The sequence below is a fragment of the Aegilops tauschii genome, chromosome 2 (assembly GCF_002575655.3).
Source record: "Aegilops tauschii subsp. strangulata cultivar AL8/78 chromosome 2, Aet v6.0, whole genome shotgun sequence".
Classification (NCBI taxonomy): domain Eukaryota; kingdom Viridiplantae; phylum Streptophyta; class Magnoliopsida; order Poales; family Poaceae; genus Aegilops; species Aegilops tauschii.
Window position 1 is genome coordinate 635,125,916 of NC_053036.3, and position 22,039 is coordinate 635,147,954.

Consider the following 22,039-nt stretch of genomic DNA (forward strand, 5'->3'; position numbering starts at 1 on the left):
GCATGAGGAGAGGTGCGGTGGTTTGACTGCTCCATGCAATGGATTGGACGGGCTCTTCGGTTGCCTTTTCTCTCTCCCACGCGCACAGAGTGGCCCACTTGCATGCTGCAGTTTATTGGCTGGAGTCGGGCTGCAGCTGCTCATGCGTACGCTAATTAATGCTGTGAATGCGGGGCATGGAGGGAAATGGGCACATGCAAAAGGGTATATACACAGACTAATTAGAGAAATACTGAAAAAAGTTATGCACAGACAAAAGAGGACCGGAGGGAGTATTACTCATGTTCCTACTACGGTTAAGGAATATGCGGTTATCCTCAAAAAAGAAAAGTCCTTCTTTGCGCTTCCGCATGCACGAGAATTTGGTTCTTCTCGCAATATGGATGATAGCTGGAGGATGAAGTGAACCCAGAGGCATGCTAGCATGGGAGTGTACTCATGTTCCTACTACTCCTACTAGTAGTAGTAGTACAACTGTGGTACACTTGATGGTCAAAATACTATTATTCATCCGGTCCTCACAGTGAAGTGACAAGACCCTGCGCCCGAGGTGACACTAGTCCAGACAGCGTGTCTGGGTTACCAAAGTCAGCCTCACCTTGTGCACTGTGCAGTCACTGTCACCGCCGCTGTATAGCATGCCTCGTCTCGTCTCTCTCTCCCCTAGCACCACTCCATCTCCATCTCTGTCTCGCCGGAGATCCTGAGGTCACTCTTCATTATCTCACTGTGCCCCCGCATACCCTCGCCTCGCTCGCCTCCCCCAGTACCAATATTCCCTCGCTAGCCGCTCCAGCACCGACAACCTTCTCCCTCGTAAACCAAGCCCCCAAAACCCCACCTTCCAAACTCCACCATGGCCGAACACGAACCGCGCAGGAATCATATGAGCCGCGATTGGAGCTATCTCCCCAGTGACGTCCTCGACCTCTGTTGTTCGTGTATGGATATGTTGAGCGCCCTGCAGCTGGCTGCATGCTCGAGGGGCATGCACACGGCCATCGTTGAAGCGAGGCCTGAGCTTTTCAAGACACCCTACTTGCTTGATACGGAGGCGTACATGATGCCCCTCGACTTCAATCCGATCTCCATTAGCCGAAACTTATTTGCAGGTATGTAGTGGGTCGCCGTACATCATTTCCCTCGACTTCGATCCGATCACCATCGTCCGAAACTTCTTGGCAGGTATCTACTGGGTCGGCATGAACTCCCACTGGATGGCTGCCGTCAGAGAAGACGGTAAAAAGTTGGTGCTCATGAACTTCCAGACCTCCCATGAGATTATCCTTCCTCCGTTGGATTATATAGAGTATTACCATCGCGGTCCTAGTCATCTAGATTACCGCGTCAGTTGGACGGACCTTGTTTTGCAGAAGATTGTAATCTGCCAAGTGCCCACACGACATGCGGATTACGCAGACTTCAAGCTAATTGCCTTGTTCGACAAGGGACTCGCCTATCTTTACGCCAGTACCTTCTTCAGATGGAGACAACTCAGATCGCAGTGGATCGTCGTCAAAGCTGATACACACTTCTGTGATGCTATTGAACACAATGGCATCATCTACGCGATCGACAAAGCAGATGGCACCACGTATTGCTGGGACGACGCGTGTAAGTTGTTTCCATCTCATGTTAATGATGACGCCATGACACTGTTTGAACTTTTTGTGATGATTGGCATATCCCTGTTTGAGCAGAATTTGAGTAGAACTATGGCAATGTATTAGAAACGCCGTAAATCAGCTATATTTGGAATGAGTTAATTCATGCGATTGTGATCATGTCATTACAGCCAATTTGTACCCCTGAATAATCAAACGGTTAGGAATATATGGATATTCTCCTTATTTTACAGTAATCTATATACTACTACTAAATATGAGTGTGTATCAATGGCCATGTTAGTTTCCTCATTTTCATGATGTAGAAACATGCACCACACTGTTGGTTTCATCTAACCATACATTAGGGAAGTAAATGTGCATATGGAGAACTCTATATTTGGAAGTAGTGAAATCCTGTAATGCTTACCATGTGTACATACCTATATTCGCCCTTCAGCAATCAATGGCTAGAATAATATCCTCACAAAAAATTTGCCCACAGAACACGAGTATATAACAATGCATGGTCTGTTAGTTACCTTGAAGAATTTGTTTGTGAGGACAGAACATGATTCCATAACATGCATGACATGGTAGTTTCCTGTGAAGAATCGATTGCGAGATAACATGAGTATAACCATGCATGGCACTTCTATATTTTCGAACCCAGTATACATTTCCCTGTATTTTCCTCCCAGTTCCAACAGGGACATATCAATGTTGTTTCTTGCATTATCCTACTCATACTCTAAACAATGTTGATCTTACATTAACAATGCCTGTCCTTTTTGATATGATGCAGTGTCCCTACAGTTACTGCCCTTTGTAATCACACCACCTTTGCCAAAAACAGGGAAGCACAACTGGTTCCTCGCTCGATCAGATGACGGCAAAAGACTGATGATCATTCGGACACATGAGCCGGAAAAGTCATATTGAAAAAACCCTACTGTATACAAGAACCGTGAAATACGTGAGTATCCGGACAGTGGCTGTTACGTCTATGAGCAGGATACCAGCTTGTTGGGGCCTTCAGGATTTTTTAGTTGGAGGCGGGTAAACAGCCTTGGTTCACACTCTCTGTTTCTCGGACTCAATTATCCGATTATCCAGGAGATCACCGTTGGCAAGGACCTTGATGGCAGAGAGGCTCTGTTTGCTATGGAAAACTGTGTCTACACGGCGAGCCCTAGGAGTTCGGGAGCAAACTCCCCTGATTGTCAACGATACAGCCTGCAGCCAAAAGAAGGTGAGAATAACAAAGGCATCTGGATTAACTTTGATCCTTGGATGTCTCAATTACGACAGGTAGTGATGTGGTTCAAGCCTTCAGGTTGATAGGTAATTGGGTTGTTGTGTCGAAAGGGTGGAGTACTGGTGTCTCCGGATCATTGGTCGCTGAAGCGGGGCTGCAAATTATGATGGTGTTGGATCATCTCTTCGAATGACTTTGTTGTCTTTGCTGCTTGTTCTGGATGGGTAGTTCTTTCTTTTGTTATGCATATTCCTTGTCATTTGGTCATCCTCGTCTATGTCACACTTGCTATGTAATAGTTGGCTCTGTTTAGAATGTCATTCTCGTCAGGATCACGAGAGTCTGAGCGCTGCAGATGGATGTGTTTTGGTGGTGTAGCAAGACTTCTTATGAACTATCAAGTCTTGCTGTTTATGTCAGTAGTAGTCACTAGTCAGTGTTTGAATGTTGTATATATCATTGTTTCGAACTGTTTATTGTCTCGAACTACTGGTGGGCTAAATGAGGGCATCACCATTCTCTAGTGTTCAGAGTGTATCTCCTTTTTTCAAGTTATATAATTTGAGCTCAGTGTCTTTTCGATGATGTACACTTGTTTGGGCCAGTGAGGTGTCGTTGAATATGGGCCGAGTAGTAACGCAATGCCAAATAGGTCAATTATGACTCTCAGGCCGGGCTCTCAAAAGATCCTCAAAAAAGGCCGGGCTCTCCAAAAAAGAAAGAATAAGGACTCTTAGGCCGACATGTGGGCGCCACCGGTGTTTTCGTGCGCTTGCGCGCCGAGAGCATATTGGCGCGTGTTCGAAATTCAAGCTACCTTTTCATCCCCAATCTCCCGCCCCTCCCCCACCTCTGGAATCTCGATTCCTACTCCAGTTCCCCCAAATCCCCCTCCTGTACTCCCTGTACTCAAGCTCACTATCATGTCGCCGGTCAACGCGGATCTCCGAGCTGGAGATCCTGAGTCTGTCCTGCCTTCGGTCGCTGTGTGCTGTCGCTCAACAGTGGCATGGCGGCGCTTGACGACCAGTTTGCCGGCGAAGTGCTGATGGTAACCATCAACGGCGACCGGCCTCCCGTCTCACCGGACGACCTTGTCAAAGCTCTTGGCATTGCGCACGGCATCCAAATAAGTGACTTGCTTGTCGAAGTCTATCTGCCACCGGCTGATTTCTTCGTCAGGTTCCGGACAACTTTCGACTGCAGTCGTGTGTTCGAATCTTCCCGACGTTTGTTCTGCGATGGCGCGCTGGTGACCTTTGATCGGTGGCACCCAGGATGGGGCTCGGTGCCCTCTGAGCTTGAGTTTTTAACAAAGCTTACCTTCCACGGCATGCCTCGACGTGCTTGGAACAATGAGTCCATGAATGAGCTTATCAACGACCTTGGAGGTGAGCTTGTAAGTATGTTTGTTCCTCCAGACAGCTGGGCTCTGACGGTTATGGCATGGATGAACAAGCCGTCCACCATACCGAAGGTGATTGGTGTTGAGATACCGGTGCAGGAACCGGGGTTGTACTATTCGTCGCCACCAAGGCCGCCACAGACCACGTTAGGGATGCACCTGTATCGAGTGTTCGTGCATGTCGAAGAAGTGGTCAATCCATCAATCGAAGTCATGCCGCCGCCGCTGGTGCCAGGGTCCGTCGACGACGTCCATTACAGGAGTCAACGTCAGACTTTCCCCGTGTTGCTCGGAACGATGGATGGCACAGGGCCTACTCCATCGCGCAGCGGAGGCCACTGCTTCTTTGGGAGAAGAAGCAGGGCTGGCTGCCTGGATGTGCTCTAATTTGAGGTAACAACTGAATCTTGTCAGGTACTAGTTAAATCCGAGCTATGGGTGTGAAGCACTGATGTGCCAGTACATCTGATTGTGACCTGTTCTAATTTTGTACCTGAACTTTTTTTAGAAAGGGTTGTACATCAACTTAATGAGCTAGCAAAACTTATTGTGTTGTCTCTCTGTTTTCTTTGCACAGCATTCAAGATATTTCCCTGTCATTGATAAAGAAGATGAACCGTTATGTATGGGTTCGTTGGTTTCAACATAGCCCTACCTGTAGCGATCCACTGCTTCCATCCTGATTGTGCCGCCTGCGTGAAATATTTGTATGCAAGTTAAGTGTGCTATGATGTTCTATATGATTGTGTCAACTATATAAGTTTTTACTGAGCATCAGCAATGCATATGGCTGAAAGATGTATTTACGAGCATCGACCGATGGGTCTCTCTCTCTCACACACACACACACAGACGCACACACGCACACACGCACAAGTGGGACCCGTTGAATTATTTCTTTGCTCGTGACAGCTTTTAATTAGGTTCCACTGTAATCTATAATTTTTTTCTTAAGTTATTAATTAAGCTCAGTGACTTCAAAAAGTTGTACAGAAGCCTTGTTTGGGCCTTTTCGGCGTCGCTGAATGTGGGCTGAGTAGCCATGTTAGGTTGTACTGCACTACACAGGCCTTTCTTTTCAACATCAGCAATGCAACTGGGCCGACAGTTGTACACAATATCCGGGTCAACTTGTTATTCTCCGCCCCGCTGGGCTGCAAACTTTCCTAAGTGGTATGCATTAGGCTTAACAAGAAAATGGACTTTAAGAAATAATAAATGGGATGTAATTATAATAACTAGGCAGTAACTATAAAAAAATGCACCAAACGCGTAATTAGTTTAAAAAATATATTATTTTCGGAATTTGAAAATTTTAATTTCATTACTTGTTGCGCGCGCAATATTTTGTTGGATTTTAACGTAATACAACTTTATTTTGAAATTATATTTAATCTGACTAGAAATTTCGGATAAAAATATTTCGGATCCCATAAAAATGTGGGAATTTTTTTTGAATTCTATTTTGAGCGGTTGGTTGAAATTATTAATCGTTGTACTAGCTAGAAAATGGGTTGTACTTTTAACAAACTGTAAATGGGCTGTAGTAAATTCCATTAGAATTAAAAAATGGGATGTACATTCTTACAAATTGCAAATGGGCTATATGTTCTCCGCCACACACTTGTGGGCCTTGTAAGTTGACGCGTCCCCTAAAAAAACTAAGTTGACGCGTATGCAAGGCTTTGTCAACAACACACGGTTCTGGCAGCTGTGGCCGTTGGATGTCCATCCAACGGATGTCATGCTTCTTCTTCAATCTCGGATATTCTTGCTTCAGCCGCCCAAAAAATGATTCCTCCCCCTGACATCTGGGGCGCACCGTTTCGGAGGCTGACCTGTGGGCCTACTAAGTTGACGCGTACCAAGGGCTTTGTCAACTTAGTCAATATAAACGATTCTAGCTGCAGTGACCGTACGATGTCCATCCAACGGCCGTAGTGCTTCTTCAACCTCTAGTCTTCTTGGTCCAGCCACCCAAAGCAGCGTCGTTCGTGCCGCGTGCCCCTGCCTCCCGTGGCCGGCTGTGATGCGCGGATGCCTCACCGCCCCCTATTACTCCCACCGCTGGCCAGGCCATCCCTCTACTCACCCACACCCCCTGTTATTCCGCGGCGACGGCAGCCTCACCCCGCAGTCGAACCAGTGAACCCTCGTACACCTCTCCGTGCGGGCTTCCACTGCCGCGTCTTCCCCGGCTCTGCGTCGTCCCCTTCCTAGGCCTCGCTGTCGTCCACCGCCCTGGTGCTCTCGGCGCGGCGTGGTCAATGTGGTCAAGGAACGGCTTCCATCGGACGTGGATTGTACGTGGAGAGGCTGACAGCTGGGTCCACGACGGCAGCAAGGAAGTGCCTCCTTATTACGCGTAAAATAATGATTCCTCCACCTGACAGCAGGGACGCACCGGACAGGCCACCGTATTTCACGAAAAAAACGTTTCCCCCTGACTGCTGGGACCCACCGGACGGGCCACCGTATTGCGTGAAAAAAAACGTTCCCCTCGCTGTCATCTCCGACCCACCGGAAGTGCCTTCTTATTACGCACAAAAAATGAATACTCCCCCTGCTGATTGGGGGTGGGAGGCTGACTTGTGGGCCTACTAAGTTGACGGGGACGGAGTGCTTGTCAACTTAGTCAATATGAATGATTCTAGCTCCAGTGACCGTACGATGTCCATCCAACGGCCGTACTGCTTCTTCAACCTCTGGTCTTGTTGCTCCAGCCGCCCAAAGCAGCACCGGTCGTGCCGCATGCTCCTGCCTCCCGTGGCCGGCTGTGCTGCCGCGAAGGCCTCACCACCCCCTACTATTCCCACCACTGGCCAGGCCCTGCGGCGACGGCAGCCTCACACCGCAGCCAAACCAGTGAACCCTCGTACTCCCCTCCACGCGGGCTTCCACTGCCGCGTCTTCCCCGGCTCCGCGTCGTCCCCTTCCTAGGCCTCGCCGTCGTCCACCGCCCTGGTGATCTCGGTGCGGCGTGGTCAACGTGGTCAAGGAACGGCTTCCATCGGACGTGGACTGTACGTGGAGAGGCTGACAGCTGGGTCCACGGCCGCAGCAAGGAAGTCCTCCTTAGTACGTGCAAAATAATTATTCCTCCACCTGACAGCGGGGACCCAGCGGACGGGCCACCGTATTTCACAAAAAATACGTTTCCCCTGACTGCTGAGACCCACCAGCTACATCTTCGCACGCAAGGAAGTGCATCCGGACAAAAAAACGATTCGCCCCCTGACTACTAGGACCCACCAGCTACATCTTCGCACGCAAGGAAGTGCCTGACAGTCGGGACCCACCTGGTCGAAGCGTACGTAGCGTTGTCATTCTGGTCGCGAACGTGTACGTACATACTGGTCGATGTAGAGGCGCGCACGTGTTGTAGTAGAGGCGTGCACGTAGCATGTACACGTACGTACAGCGGCCAGTGTGCAAGAAAGAAAATACGGCCACGTACGTACGTACGGGCAGGGTCTCGAACGCCTACTCGCGCATACGTACGGCCAGGGCTCATGTACATGGCTGGGTCGGAACGGAGAAACAGCGTCGTCGTCGTGTTCATGGGGAGCCAACCGGCTGGGTCGGAACGGAATGCGTCGTCGTGTTCATCGGGAGGGCTTGGACGGAACAGCCGATGGAAACGAGGCCGGGCGTACCGTAGAACGGAGGAAACGGCCTTGTGTTCGACCGGCCACGTTCAAAACGGGATCCTGTTCATCGGGAGGGGTCTGGCGTACCGCAAAACAGAGGAAACGGACCTCCTACGGTCGAAACGGGGGTCCTGTTGATTGGGAGGGGTGTCGCGTACCGCAAAATGGAGGAAATGGACTTGTGTTGGAGCGCTATGGTCGAAACGGGGGTCCTATTCATTGGGAGGGGTGTGGCGTACCGCAAAACGGGACTCCACGGGATACCGTTCATCTCCATCGTCGACCCCCTCCAGCCTCCATGGGCTACTGTTCATCCACCGTCGACCTCCTCCAGCCTCCACGTGCGATTGTTCATCCATGGGCTCCTGTTCATCCAGCCTCCACCGCGCGCTACTCCACCGGCTACTGTTCAACCAGCCCTCTCCACAGGCTCCTGTTCAACCACCCCTCCACGGGATACTGTTCATCCAGCCCTCCACCGTCTACTGTTCATCCTGCCCTCCACGGGGTGGTCCTGTTCCTCCTGCCCTCCACGGGGTCCTGTTCATCCAGCCCCAACCGGCTCGAACGATCGGGGTCCTGTTCATCCACCCCCACCGGGTACAGTTCATCCAAACCCCCCAGCAATGTCATTGTTCATCCAGAGGCAACGCCACGGGGTCCTGTTCATCCACCCCCACCGGAACTGTTCATCCAAACCCCCCAGCAACGCTCACTGTTCATCCAGAGGCAGCATCGATCAGCTTCAGTTAGCAGCAGTAGCGAAGGAATCGCTCGATCGGGTTCAGTTAACAGCCATCGATCGATCGCTCGGGTTCAGTAACGCGTAGCCTGCAGTGCAATCGCTCGGGTTCAGTTAGAGCCCAACGCCTCGCTCGGGTTCAGTTAGATCCCAACGCCTCGCACCCACACGTGTGCATGTACGAGAGAAACGCGCATCGCTCGGCCCCGACCACCCACCGTAACCGGGAACACCCCGATATTTTCCTCGCCCTCGCTTCTACCACGGTTTTTTTCCATCATGGACGGCCCAAAGAATGTCATGCAGCTGCATCTCCGGCCCGCCCAGGACGAAAAGCCCATTTTCTGTCATGATTTTTTGTCATAGAAGTAGGAACCCACTACATGTATGAGGATACCGGGTTTTGTCACAATTATCGTCATAGAAGTGTCATAAGTATGGCAGAAAAAAATTTCGTTCGGCCCAAAATGTCACGGATGTGTCTTTTTTTGTAGTGTGAGGACTCAAGCAGCGGCGAGGAGGTCGACTCGCCACCTCGCTCTGAGAGACGCTCCAAGCAGACCCATGACCCAGCAAGTGTCTGTGGGAAAGGGGTTGTACCGAGTACGCAAACTTCAAAGCACACTCGGACATCTTCCCCCGTTCTGACCGAAAATGCCCCGAAACAGCTCAAGGTTGCGCCTCCGAAGCCTCGGAAGGCCTTGCCTAGGATTAAGGTTAACGTTCTCGTTGCCTCTGCGTAAGTGCTTTGTTTTCACTCTTTGCTCAGGGATTCCTATACTTATTGCCGATTCATTCTCCTGTCTGACCGAGTAAGTTCTGAAACTTGCAGTGCTGCTACTTCTGCGACTTCGATGGACATTTACAAGGATGGAGATGACGAGGAAACTAAAGATGCAGCCACTTCTAAAGCAGGTATGGCTTTGTAAATTTGTCTTTATCTTGTCGACTGATCTGCCGGTCGACTGAACCTTTATGGTCGAATTATTTGCAGCGCGGCAAAACATCATTGAATTACTAAACGATGATGAAGATATGCCCCAGAAGACCACAGGGAGCAAAAGCAGGACTTCGAGCAGGAGGGTGCCCGCCAGCAAGGTGCCCCAGTCAACATCGGCGCCAGAATCAGTTATCCAGCGGTCCGGAGATCCAATTCGGGCTTTTGTTTCTTTTGCTCCTCCTGTGTCGACTGCTCGTCCTTCGGCGTTGACCGCTCAAGTCCCTGCTTCATCCGTGCAACTTCATGCCTCAGATCATGTGACAGCTTCGACTATTCCACCAGCTTCACTCTTTGCTACCCATCCTGCCCTAGAGGACCCAGTAAGTGCCGCTAAGGAAGCTATATGCCAGGCAGGCCTTGATGGAGCAGATGAAGGTGGTGCCAGACGCCGGCCAAGCTGCTTATGACGCCAGCTCAGCTCTCCAAGCTAACGTCCAGGTTAGTTGATTTCCGACTGATCTACGACTTGACTCTTGCTCTGCTAGGACATGGTACTTGAAAACTGCTGCTTCATTATTCGTAAGATGTCCGTGGATAAGCGTCTTGAAACCTTTAATGTCCATCTATCATGAGTCTGCACCTTGCATCTGTACACCCACTGGGTGTTTAAACTTTTGTTGTATGATTCTTTCACTTGAGTCGACCATGTCGTGTCGAGTGTATCTTTGACTCAGTGGGGGCACGCAGAGTGCACCCACTGGGTGTAGTCCCCGAGACCGCCGCCGAATGTTTGTTTCGGCGGGGGTCTTTATCAAAAATATCTCTTTTTAGTTCTTCCACTCGGTTTAGACTGGTCGTGCCAAGTGGGATCCGGACCAGTGGGGGCACGCCAAGTGCACCCACTGGGTGTAGTCCCCGAGACCGCGGTTGACTGCGGGCAGTCGGCGGTGGTCTGAGAACAAGTATTGCCACACTTCTTTTTTTTGAGCCACGTCGAGTGGAAAGCAGAACCAGTGGGGGCACGCCAAGTGCACCCACTGGGTGTAGTCCCCGAGACTACTGTTGAATGTTTGATTCGGCAGTAGTCTTAGAACTCTTTTGCTTTAATGACTTGAACTTGTATCTTTTTCGCTCGGAAGCAATTGATCTCTGTCTCAGTTGATTGACATGTCCTATTCATTGACTGCAGAAATCTTGTGACTTCGGGGTCCAGTTCGCTGATTTGCAGAAACAACAGATCCAACTCAATCTCGACCTGGCACTAGCCAAGGAGAACTTGAAGAAGGCACAGGATGAAGCTACTGCCATGGGAGGTAATGACTTGCCGACTATTTGCTTTGTTATCTTTCTTTTCATTCGTTGAACCGAGTGACACTACTCGAGCAGATGTGTGTAGTGAAAACAGACAACTCCAAGCTCGTCTGAATAATGTTATTTCTTTAGAGAAAATGAAGCAAGCACTGGAATAAAAGGACTTGGACCTTGCTGCAGCTCAGAAGACGGCGCGGGGAAAAACTGAACTTGCCGACAAGAAGCTGGCTTCAATCGGCAAGTTAGAAGAAGAAGACGCCAAACTGAAGACTGCCATCGGCGAGGCTAACAAGGAAGTTGTGCAGCTGAAGAAGGACAAGGTGGCTCTGGTCGACAAGGTTGGAGATCTCACTCGGAAGAGGGACGAGCTGGAGGTTTATCTGGGAGGACTCGCCAAGAAGTCGTTCCTTATGCTTGAAGGTGCTTTTCCTTGTCCGACTGATTTGCTGTCGTCGACTCGTCATATAGCTGTTGACTCATCGCTTTATTGTGTGTGCAGAATTCTGTCAAAACTTCGAGGAAGAGACAGGACGAATTGAGACGAGCTTGGATCCCATCAACTTCCCTGTTAAGGATGAAGCTGCCATGAACGTGCTCCGACTGGAATCTCGCCTTGCCAGCGCCATGGACTACCTTGCGCGACTAAAGGTGGCGGTGTCGTGGATTGACACGGCGCTCTGGCCAAGGGTGACATTTCAAAATGATCTCGAGTCTCTTATGACTCGACTTAATGAGATCCCTGGTCGAGTGCGGGAATGGAAGAAGTCATCCGCCCAATGCGGTGCTGATGTGGCCCTGTCACTGGTTCGCATCCATTGCAAGGAGGCCAAGGAAGAGAAACTAGCAGCGCTCAAGGTGGCCAATACCAGAAAGCTTGACTTCCAGTCCTTCATGGAGACCTTCATCGAAGCAGCCACCCATATTGCGGACGGGATCGACTTGGACGAGTTCGTCGAGCCTGCCAGCCCTCCTCCAGCGGAGTGAACAATCTTTAAGTCTTGATTAAGTTTGCCTCGGAATGCCGAGTGATTTTGTAGCCATTAAACTCCTTCGGGCTTGATGCCCGTGCACTTTTATTTGCGGTTCTGGACCTTGCGAGATTTATCTGAACTTGATTCTTCTTTGAACACAGTTGCTTTTGCTTTATTGCTTCCGAATCTTTTGACTCCGAGTGGATTCGTCTCTTCACTCGGAATAGATATTTGTACTTGTGATGCAACTTTGAGGAGAGGTTTGCTGACGACCTGCACCTCGTCGTCCTTGCGGACCGGGATGGAGCGTATGTTGTACTTATGACGCAGCTCTGAGGAGAAGGTCGCAGACGACCTGCACCTCGTCGTCCTTGCGGATCGGGATGGAGCGTACGTTGTACTTGTGGCACAGCTCGGAGCGTGTGGCCAAGCCCCCGAGTGAGAAGATTGCTCTTTACTCGGAGTGTGTTTTAAACTTAGGCTAGTACGGGACTGCAGCTAAGCCCCCCGAGTGAGAGGATTGCTCTTCACTCGGTAGGATTTTTTAAACTTAGGCGAGTACGAGACTGCAGCTAAGCCCCCGAGTGAGAGGGTTGCTCTTCACTCGGTAGGATTTTTAAACTTAGGCGAGTACGGGACTGCAGCTAAGCCCCCGAGTGAGAGGGTTGCTCTTCACTCGGTTGGAATTTTTAAATTTAGGCGAGTACGAGACTGCAGCTAAGCCCCCGAGTGAGAGGGTTGCTCTTCACTTGGTAGGATTTTTAAACTTAGGCGAGTACGGGACTGCAGCTAAGCCCCCAAGTGAGAGGGTTGCTCTTCACTCGGTGGGATTTTTAAACTTAGGCGAGTACGAGACTGTAGCTAAGCCCCCGAGTGAGGGGGTTGCTCTTCACTCGATAGGATTATTTAAACTTAGGCGAATCAGGTTCGCGGCTAAGCCTCCGAGTGAGAGGGTTGCTCTTCACTCGGTAGGATTTTTTAAACTAAGGCGAGTACAAGATTGCAGCTAAGCCCCCGAGTGAGGGGGTTGCTCTTCACTCGGTAGGATTTTTTAAACTTAGGCGAGTACGAGACTGCAGCTTAGCCCCCGAGTGAGAGGGTTGCTCTTCACTCGGTAGGATTTTTTAAACTTAGGCGAATCAGATTCGCGGCTAAGCCTCCGAGTGAGAGGGTTGCTCTTCACTCGGTAGGATTTTTTAAACTTAGGCGAATCAGGTTCGCGGCTAAGCCTCCGAGTTAGAGGGTTGCCCTTCACTCGGTAGGATTTGTTTTAGAAACTTAGGCGAATGAGGTTCGCGGCTAAGCCACCCACTGGGGGTTTTTGAACGCATGCATATGTAACAACAATCATTTAGGAGACTGTAAAACTATGTATTTTATAATCAAACTAAAAGGTACTTCTTATTACATCTCATCAGTACGAATGTTTAAGTATAAAAAGGGCGAAGCAGGTCCGCATTCCAAGCGCGTGGCTCGTCTTTCTTGTGTTCCACGTTGTAAAGATGATATGCTCCGTTGTGGAGCACCTTGGTGACGATGAAGGGACCTTCCCAAGAAGGAGCAAGCTTGTGAGGCCGTTGCTAATCGACTCGGAGCACAAGGTCTCCTTCCTGAAATGCTCGACCTCTCATGTTTCTGGCATGGAATCGACGGAGGTCTTGCTGATAAATGGTCGACCGGATCAAGGCCATCTCTATTTCTTCTTCTAGAAGATCAACAGCATCTTGTCGAGCTTGTTCTGCTTCAGCTTCTGAGAAGAGCTCTACTTGGGGTGCATTGTGAAGCAAATCACTCGGCAGCACGGCTTCAGCCCCATAGACCATGAAGAAGGGAGTCCGTCCAGTCGACCGATTCGGTGTTGTTCTCAATCCCCAAAGGACTGATGGTAACTCGTCAACCCAAGCACCTGCCGCATGCTTGAGGTCACGCATCAGTCGGGGTTTCAACCCTTGGAGGATCAAACCATTCGCTCTTTCGGCTTGCCCATTTGACTACGGGTGGGCGACTGAAGCGTAGTCGACCCGAGTGCCTTGGGAAACACAAAAAGCTTTGAACTCATCTAAGTCGAAGTTTGAACCATTGTCCGTGATGTTGCTGTGTGGAACTCCATATCTGAATGTTAACTCCCTGATGAAGCTGACGGCGGTACTTGAGTCGAGATTTTTGATGGGCTTGGCTTCAATCCATTTAGTGAACTTGTCGACTGCTACAAGCAGATGGGTGAAGCCACTCCTGTCGGTCCTCAGAGGTCCAACCATATCCAACCCCCAAACAACAAACGGCCAAACGAGTGGAATGGTCTTCAAGGCTGATGCAGGTTTGTGGGACATGTTGGAGTAGAAGTGACAGCCCTCACACTTGTCGACTATTTCTTTTGCATTTCATTTGCTCGCGGCCAGTAGAATCCCGCTCGGTATGCTTTGGCCACAATGGTCCGAGAGGACCCATGGTGACCACAGGTCGCCGAGTGGATATCATTGAGGATCATTCGACCTTCTTCAGGCGTGATGCACCGCTGAGCAACTCCGGTAACACTCTCTCTGTAAAGCTGTCCACCTATCACGGTGAAGGCTTTGGATCGACGAACAATCTGACGGGCCTCATCCTCATCCTCTGGAAGCTCCTTCCCGAGAAAATATGCAATATATGGCACTGTCCAGTCAGGGATGACGACCAAAACCTCCATGATCAAGTTAACCACGGCTAGGATTTCAACTTCAGTCAGATCGATAGAACTTTTTGGTTGCGTGGGCTGTTCTATGAAAGGATTCTCTTGAACTGACGGGGTGTGCAGATGCTCCAAGAACACATTACTGGGAATAGGTTTTGGGGAACGTAGTAATTTCAAAAAAATTCCTACGCACACGCAAGATCATGGTGATGCATAGCAACGAGAAGGGAGAGTGTTGTCCACGTACCCTCGTAGACCGATAGCGGAAGCGTTAACACAACGCGGTTGATGTAGTCGTACGTCTTCACGATCCGACCAATCAAGTACCGAACGCATGGCACCTCCGAGTTCAGCACACGTTCAGCTCGATGACGTCCCTCGAACTCCGATCCAGCCGAGTGTTGAGGGAGAGTTTCGTCAGCATGACGGCGTGGTGACAATGTTGATGTTCTACCGACGCAGGGCTTCGCCTAAGCACCGCTACGATATTATCGAGGTGTAATATGGTGGAGGGGGCACCGCACACGGCTAAGAGATCAATGATCAATTGTTGTGTCTATGGGGTGCCCCCCTGCCCCCGTATATAAAGGAGCAAGGGGGAGGCCGCCGGCCTAGGAGGAGGGCGCGCCAAGGGGGGAGTCCTACTCCCACCGGGAGTAGGACTCCTCCTTTCCTTGTTGGAGTAGGAAAAGGGAAGGGAGAAGGAGAAAGAAGGAAGGGGGCGGCCCCCCTCCCTAGTCCAATTCGGACTAGTCCATGGGGAGGGGTGCGGCCACCCTTTGGGGTCTTTCTCTCCTTTCCCGTATGGCCCATTAAGGCCCAATACGAATTCCCGTAACTCTCCGGTACTCCGAAAAATACCTGAATCACTCGGAACCTTTTCGATGTCCGAATATAGTCATCCAATATATCGATCTTTACGTCTCGACCATTTCGAGACTCCTCGTCATGTCCCTGATCTCATCCGGGACTCCGAACTCCTTCGGTACATCAAAACTCATAAACTCATAATAAAATTGTCATCGTAACGTTAAGCGTGCGGACCCTACGGGTTCGAGAACTATGTAGACATGACCGAGACACCTCTCAGGTCAATAACCAATAGCGGAACCTGGATGCTCATATTGGTTCCCACATATTCTACGAAGATCTTTATCGGTCAGACCGCATAACAACATACGTTGTTCCCTTTGTCATCGGTATGTTACTTGCCCGAGATTCGATCGTCGGTATCTCGATACCTAGTTCAATCTCGTTACCGGCAAGTCTCTTTACTCGTTCCGTAATACATCATCCCGCAACTAACTCATTAGTCACAATGCTTGCAAGGCTTATAGTCATGTGTATTACTGAGTAGGCCCAGAGATACCTCTCCGGCAATCGGAGTGACAAATCCTAATCTCGAAATACGCCAACCCAACAAGTACCTTTGGAGACACCTGTAGAGCACCTTTATAATCACCCAGTTACGTTGTGATGTTTGGTAGCACACAAATTGTTCCTCCGGTAAACGGGAGTTGCATAATCTCATAGTCATAGGAACATGTATAAGTCATGAAGAAAGCAATAGCAACATACTAAACGATCGAGTGCTAAGCTAACGGAATGGGTCAAGTCAATCACATCATTCTCCTAATGATGTGATCCCGTTAATCAAATAACAACTCATGTCTATGGCTAGGAAACATAACCATCTTTGATCAACGAGCTAGTCAAGTAGAGGCATACTAGTGACACTCTGTTTGTCTATGTATTCACACATGTATTATGTTTCCGGTTAATACAATTCTAGCATGAATAATAAACATTTATCATGATATAAGGAAATAAATAATAACTTTATTATTGCCTCTAGGGCATATTTTCTTCAGTCTCCCACTTGCACTAGAGTCAATAATCTAGTTCACATCGCCATGTGATTTAACATCAATAATTCACATCACCATGTGATTAACACCCATAGTTCACATTGTCATGTGACCAACACCCAAATGGTTTACTAGAGTCAATAATCTAGTTCACATCGCTATGTGATTAACACCCAAAGAGTACTAAGGTGTGATCATGTTTTGATTGTGAGATAATTTTAGTCAACGGGTCTGTCACATTCAGATCCGTAAGTATTTTGCAAATTTCTATGTCTACAATGCTCTGCACGGAGCTACTCTAGCTAATTGCTCCCACTTTCAATATGTATCTAGACCGTGACTTAGAGTCATCTAGATTAGTGTCAAAACTTGCATCGACGTAACCCTTTACGACGAACCTTTTGTCACTTCCATAATCGAGAAACATATCCTTATTCCACTAAGGATAATTTTGACCGATGTCCAGTGATCTACTCCTAGATCACTATTGTACTCCCTTGCCAAAATCAGTGTAGGGTATACAATAGATCTGGTACACAGCATGGCATACTTTATAGAACCTATGGCCGAGGCATAGGGAATGACTTTCATTCTTTTTCTATCTTCTGCCGTGGTCGGGCTTTGAGTCTTACTCAATTTCACACCATGTAACACAGGCAAGAAACTCTTTCTTTGACTGTCCCATTTTGAACCACTTCAAAATCTTGTTAAGGTATGTACTCATTGAAAAAACTTATCAAGCGTCTTGATCTATCTCTATAGATCTTGATGCTCAATATGTAAGCAGCTTCACCGAGGTCTTTCTTTGAAAAACTCCTTTCAAACACTCCTTTATGCTTTGCAGAATAATTCTACATTATTTCCGATCAACAATATGTCATTCACATATACTTATCAGAAATGTTGTAGTGCTCGCACTCTTCTTGTAAATACAGGCTTCACCGCAAGTCTGTATAAAACTATATGATTTGATCAACTTATCAAAGCGTATATTCCAACTCCGAGATGCTTGCACCAGTCCATAGATGGATCGCTGGAGTTTGCATATTTTTGTTAGCACCTTTAGGATTGACAAAACCTTCTGGTTGCATCATATACAACTCTTCTTTAATGAATCCATTAAGGAATGCAGTTTTGTTTATCCATTTGACAGATTTCATAAAATGCGGCAATTGCTAATATGATTCGGACAGACTTTAAGCATCGCTGCGAGTGAGAAAATCTCATCGTATTCAACACTTTGAACTTTGTCAAAAGCCTTTTTCCGACAATTCTAGCTTTGTAGATAGTAACACTACTATCAGCGTCCGTCTTCCTCTTGAAGATCCATTTATTTTCAATGGCTTGCCGATCATCAGGCAAGTCAACCAAAGTCCATACTTTGTTCTCATACATGGATCTCATCTCAGATTTCATGGCCTCAAGCCATTTTGCGGAATCTGGGCTCACCATCGCTTCTTCATAGTTCGTAGGTTCGTCATGGTCTAGTAACATAACCTCACAGAACAGGATTACCGTACCACTCTAGTGCGGATCTTACTTTGGTTGACCTACGAGGTTCAGTAATAACTTGATCTGAAGTTACATGATCATTATCATTAACTTCCCCACTAATTGGTGTAGGTGTCGCAGAAACTGGTTTCTGTGATGATCTACTTTCCAATAAGGGAGCAGGTATAGTTACCTCATCAAGTTCTACTTTCCTCCCACTCACTTCTTTCGAGAGAAACTCCTTCTCTAGAAAGGATCCATTCTTAGCAACGAATGTCTTGCCTTCGGATCTGTGATAGAAGGTGTACCCAACTATCTCCTTTGGGTATCCTATGAAGACACATTTCTCCGATTTGGGTTTGAGCTTATCAGGATGAAACTTTTTCACATAAGCATCGCAACCCCAAACTTTAAGAAACGACAACTTTGGTTTCTTGCCAAACCACAGTTCATAAGATGTCGTCTCAACGGATTTAGATGGTACCCTATTTAACGTGAATGTAGCTGTCTCTAATGCATAACCCCAAAACAATAGTGGTAGATCGGTAAGAGACATCATATATTGCACCATATCTAATAAAGTACGGTTACGATGTTCGGACACACCATTACATTGTGGTGTTCCAGGTGGCGTGAGTAGTGAAACTATTTCACATTGTTTTTACTGAAGGCCAAACTCGTAACTCAAATACTCTTCTCCACGATCAGATCGTAGAAACTTTATTTTCTTGTTACGATGATTTTCCACTTCACTCTGAAATTATATGAACTTTTCAAATGTTTCAGACTTCTGTTTCATTAAGTAGATATACCCATATCTGCTCAAATCATCTGTGAAGGTCAGAAATTAATGATACCTGCTACGAGCCTCAATATTCATCGGACCACATACATCTGTATGTATGATTTCCAACAAATCTGTTGCTCTCTCCATAGTTCCGGAGAACGGCGTTTTAGTCATCATGCCCATGAGGCACGGTTCGCAAGCATCAAGTGATTCATAATCAAGTGATTCCAAAATCCCATCAGTATGGAGTTTCTTCATGCGCTTTACACCAATATGACCTAAACGGCAGTGCCACAAATAAGTTGCACTATCATTATTAACTTTGCATCTTTTGGCTTCAATATTATGAATATGTGTATCACTACGATCGAGATCCAACAAACCATTTTCGTTGGTGTGTATGACCATAGAAGGTTTTTATTCATGTAAACAGAACAACAATTGTTCTCTAACTTAAATGAATAACCGTATTGCAATAAACATGATCAAATCATATTCATGCTCAACACCAAATAACACTTATTTAGTTTCAACACTAATCCCGAAAGTATAGGGAGTGTGCGATGATGATCATATCAATCTTGGAACTACTTCCAACACACATCGTCACCTCGCCTTTTACTAGTCTCTGTTTATTCTGCAACTCCCGTTTCGAGTTACTACTCTTAGCAACTGAACCAGTATCAAATACCGAGGGGTTGCTACGAACACTAGTATAATACACATCAATAATCTGTATATCAAATATACCTTTGTTCACTTTGCCATCCTTTCTTATCCACCAAATAGTTGGGGTAGTTCCGCTTCCAGTGACCAGTCCCTTTGCAGTAGAAGCACTTAGTCTCAGGCTTAGGACCAGACATAGGCTTCTTCACTTGAGCAGCAACTTGCTTGCCGTTCTTCTTGAAGTTCCCCTTCTTCCCTTTGCCCTTTTCTTGAAACTAGTGGTCTCGTCAACCATCAACACTTGATGTTTTTCTTGATTTCTACCTTCGTCGATTTCAGCATCACGAAGAGCTCGGGAATTACTTTCGTCATCCCTTGCATACTATAGTTCATCACGAAGTTCTACTAACTTGGTGATGATGACTAGAGAATTCTGTCAATCACTATTTTATCTCGAAGATTAACTCCCACTTGATTCAAGCGATTGTAGTACCCAGACAATCTGAGCACATGCTCACTGCTTGAGCTATTCTCCTCCATCTTTTGGCTATAGAACTTGTTGGAGACTTCATATCTCTCAACTCGGGTATTTGCTTGAAATATTAACTTCAACTCCTGGAACATCTCATATGGTCCATGACGTTCAAAACGTCTTTGAAGTCCCGATTCTAAGCCGTTAAGCATGGTGCACCAAACTATCAAGTAGTCATCATACTGAGCTAGCCAAACATTCATAACGTCTGCATCTGCTCCTGCAATAGGTCTGTCACCTAGCGGTGCATCAAGGACATAATTCTTCTGTGCAGCAATGAGGATAATCCTCGGATCACGGATCCAATCCGCATCTTTGCTACTAACATCTTTCAACATAATTTTCTCTAGGAACATATCAAAAATAAACACAGGGAAGCAACAACGCGAGCTATTGATCTACAACATAATTTGCAAAAATACTATCAGGACTAAGTTCATGATAAATTTAAGTTTAATTAATCATATTACTTAAGAACTCCCACTTAGATAGACATCTCTCTAATCATCTAAGTGATTACGTGATCCAAATCAACTAAACCATAACCGATCATCACGTGAAATGGAGTAGTTTTGAATGGTGAACATCACTATGTTGATCATATCTACTATATGATTCACACTCGACCTTTCGGTCTCAGTGTTCCGAGGCCATATCTGCATATGCTAGGCTCGTCAAGTTTAACCTGAGTATTCCGCGTGTGCAACTGTTTTGCACCCGTTGTATTTGAACGTAGAGCCTATCACACCCGATCATCACGTGGTGTCTCAGCACGAAGAACTTTCGCAACGGTGCATACTCAGGGAGAACACTTTTATCTTGAAATTTTAGTGAGAGATCATCTTATAATGCTACCGTCAATCAAAGCAAGATAAGATGCATAAAAGATAAACATCACATGCAATCAATATAAGTGATATGATATGGCCATCATCATCTTGTGCTTGTGATCTCCATCTCCGAAGCACCGTCATGATCACCATCGTCACCAGCGCGACACCTTGATCTCCATCGTAGCATCGTTGTCGTCTCGCCAACTATTGCTTTTACGACTATCGCTACCGCTTAGTGATAAAGTAAAACAATTACATGGCGATTGCATTGCATATAATAAAGCGACAACCATATGGCTCCTGCCAGTTGCCGATAACTCGGTTACAAAACATGATCATCTCATACAATAAAATATAGCATCACGTCTTGACCATATCACATCACAACATGCCCTGCAAAAACAAGTTAGACGTCCTCTACTTTGTTGTTGCAAGTTTTACATGGCTGCTACGGGCTTAGCAAGAACCGTTCTTACCTACGCATCAAAACCACAATGATAGTTTGTCAAGTTGGTGTTGTTTTAACCTTCGCAAGGACCGGGCGTAGCCACACTCGGTTCAACTAAAGTGAGAGAGACAGACACCCGCCGGTCACCTTTAAGCAACGAGTGCTCGCAACGGTGAAACCAGTCTCGGATAAGCGTACGCATAATGTCGGTCCGGGCCGCTTCATCTCACAATACCGCCGAACCAAAGTATGACATGCTGGTAAGCAGTATGACTTATATCGCCCACAACTCACTTGTGTTCTACTCGTGCATAACATCAACGCATAAAACCAGGCTCGGATGCCACTTTTGGGGAACATAGTAATTTCAAAAAAATTCCTACGCACACGCAAGATCATGGTGATGCATAGCAACGAGAATGGAGAGTGTTGTCCACGTACCCTCATAGACCGATAGCGGAAGCGTTAACACAACGCGGTTGATGTAGTCGTACGTCTTCACGATCCGACCGATCAAGTACCGAACGCACGGCACCTCCGAGTTCAGCACACGTTCAGCTCGATGACGTCCCTCGAACTCCGATCCAGCCGAGTGTTGAGGGAGAGTTTCGTCAGCACGACGGCGTGGTGACAATGTTGATGTTCTACCGACGCAGGGCTTCGCCTAAGCACCGCTACGATATTATCGATGTGTAATATGGTGGAGGGGGGCACCGCACACGGCTAAGAGATCAATGATCAATTGTTGTGTCTATGGGGTGCCCCCCTGCCCCCGTATATAAAGGAGAAAGGGGGAGGCCGCCGGCCTAGGAGGAGGGCGCGCCAAGGGGGGAGTCCTACTCCCATCGGGAGTAGGACTCGT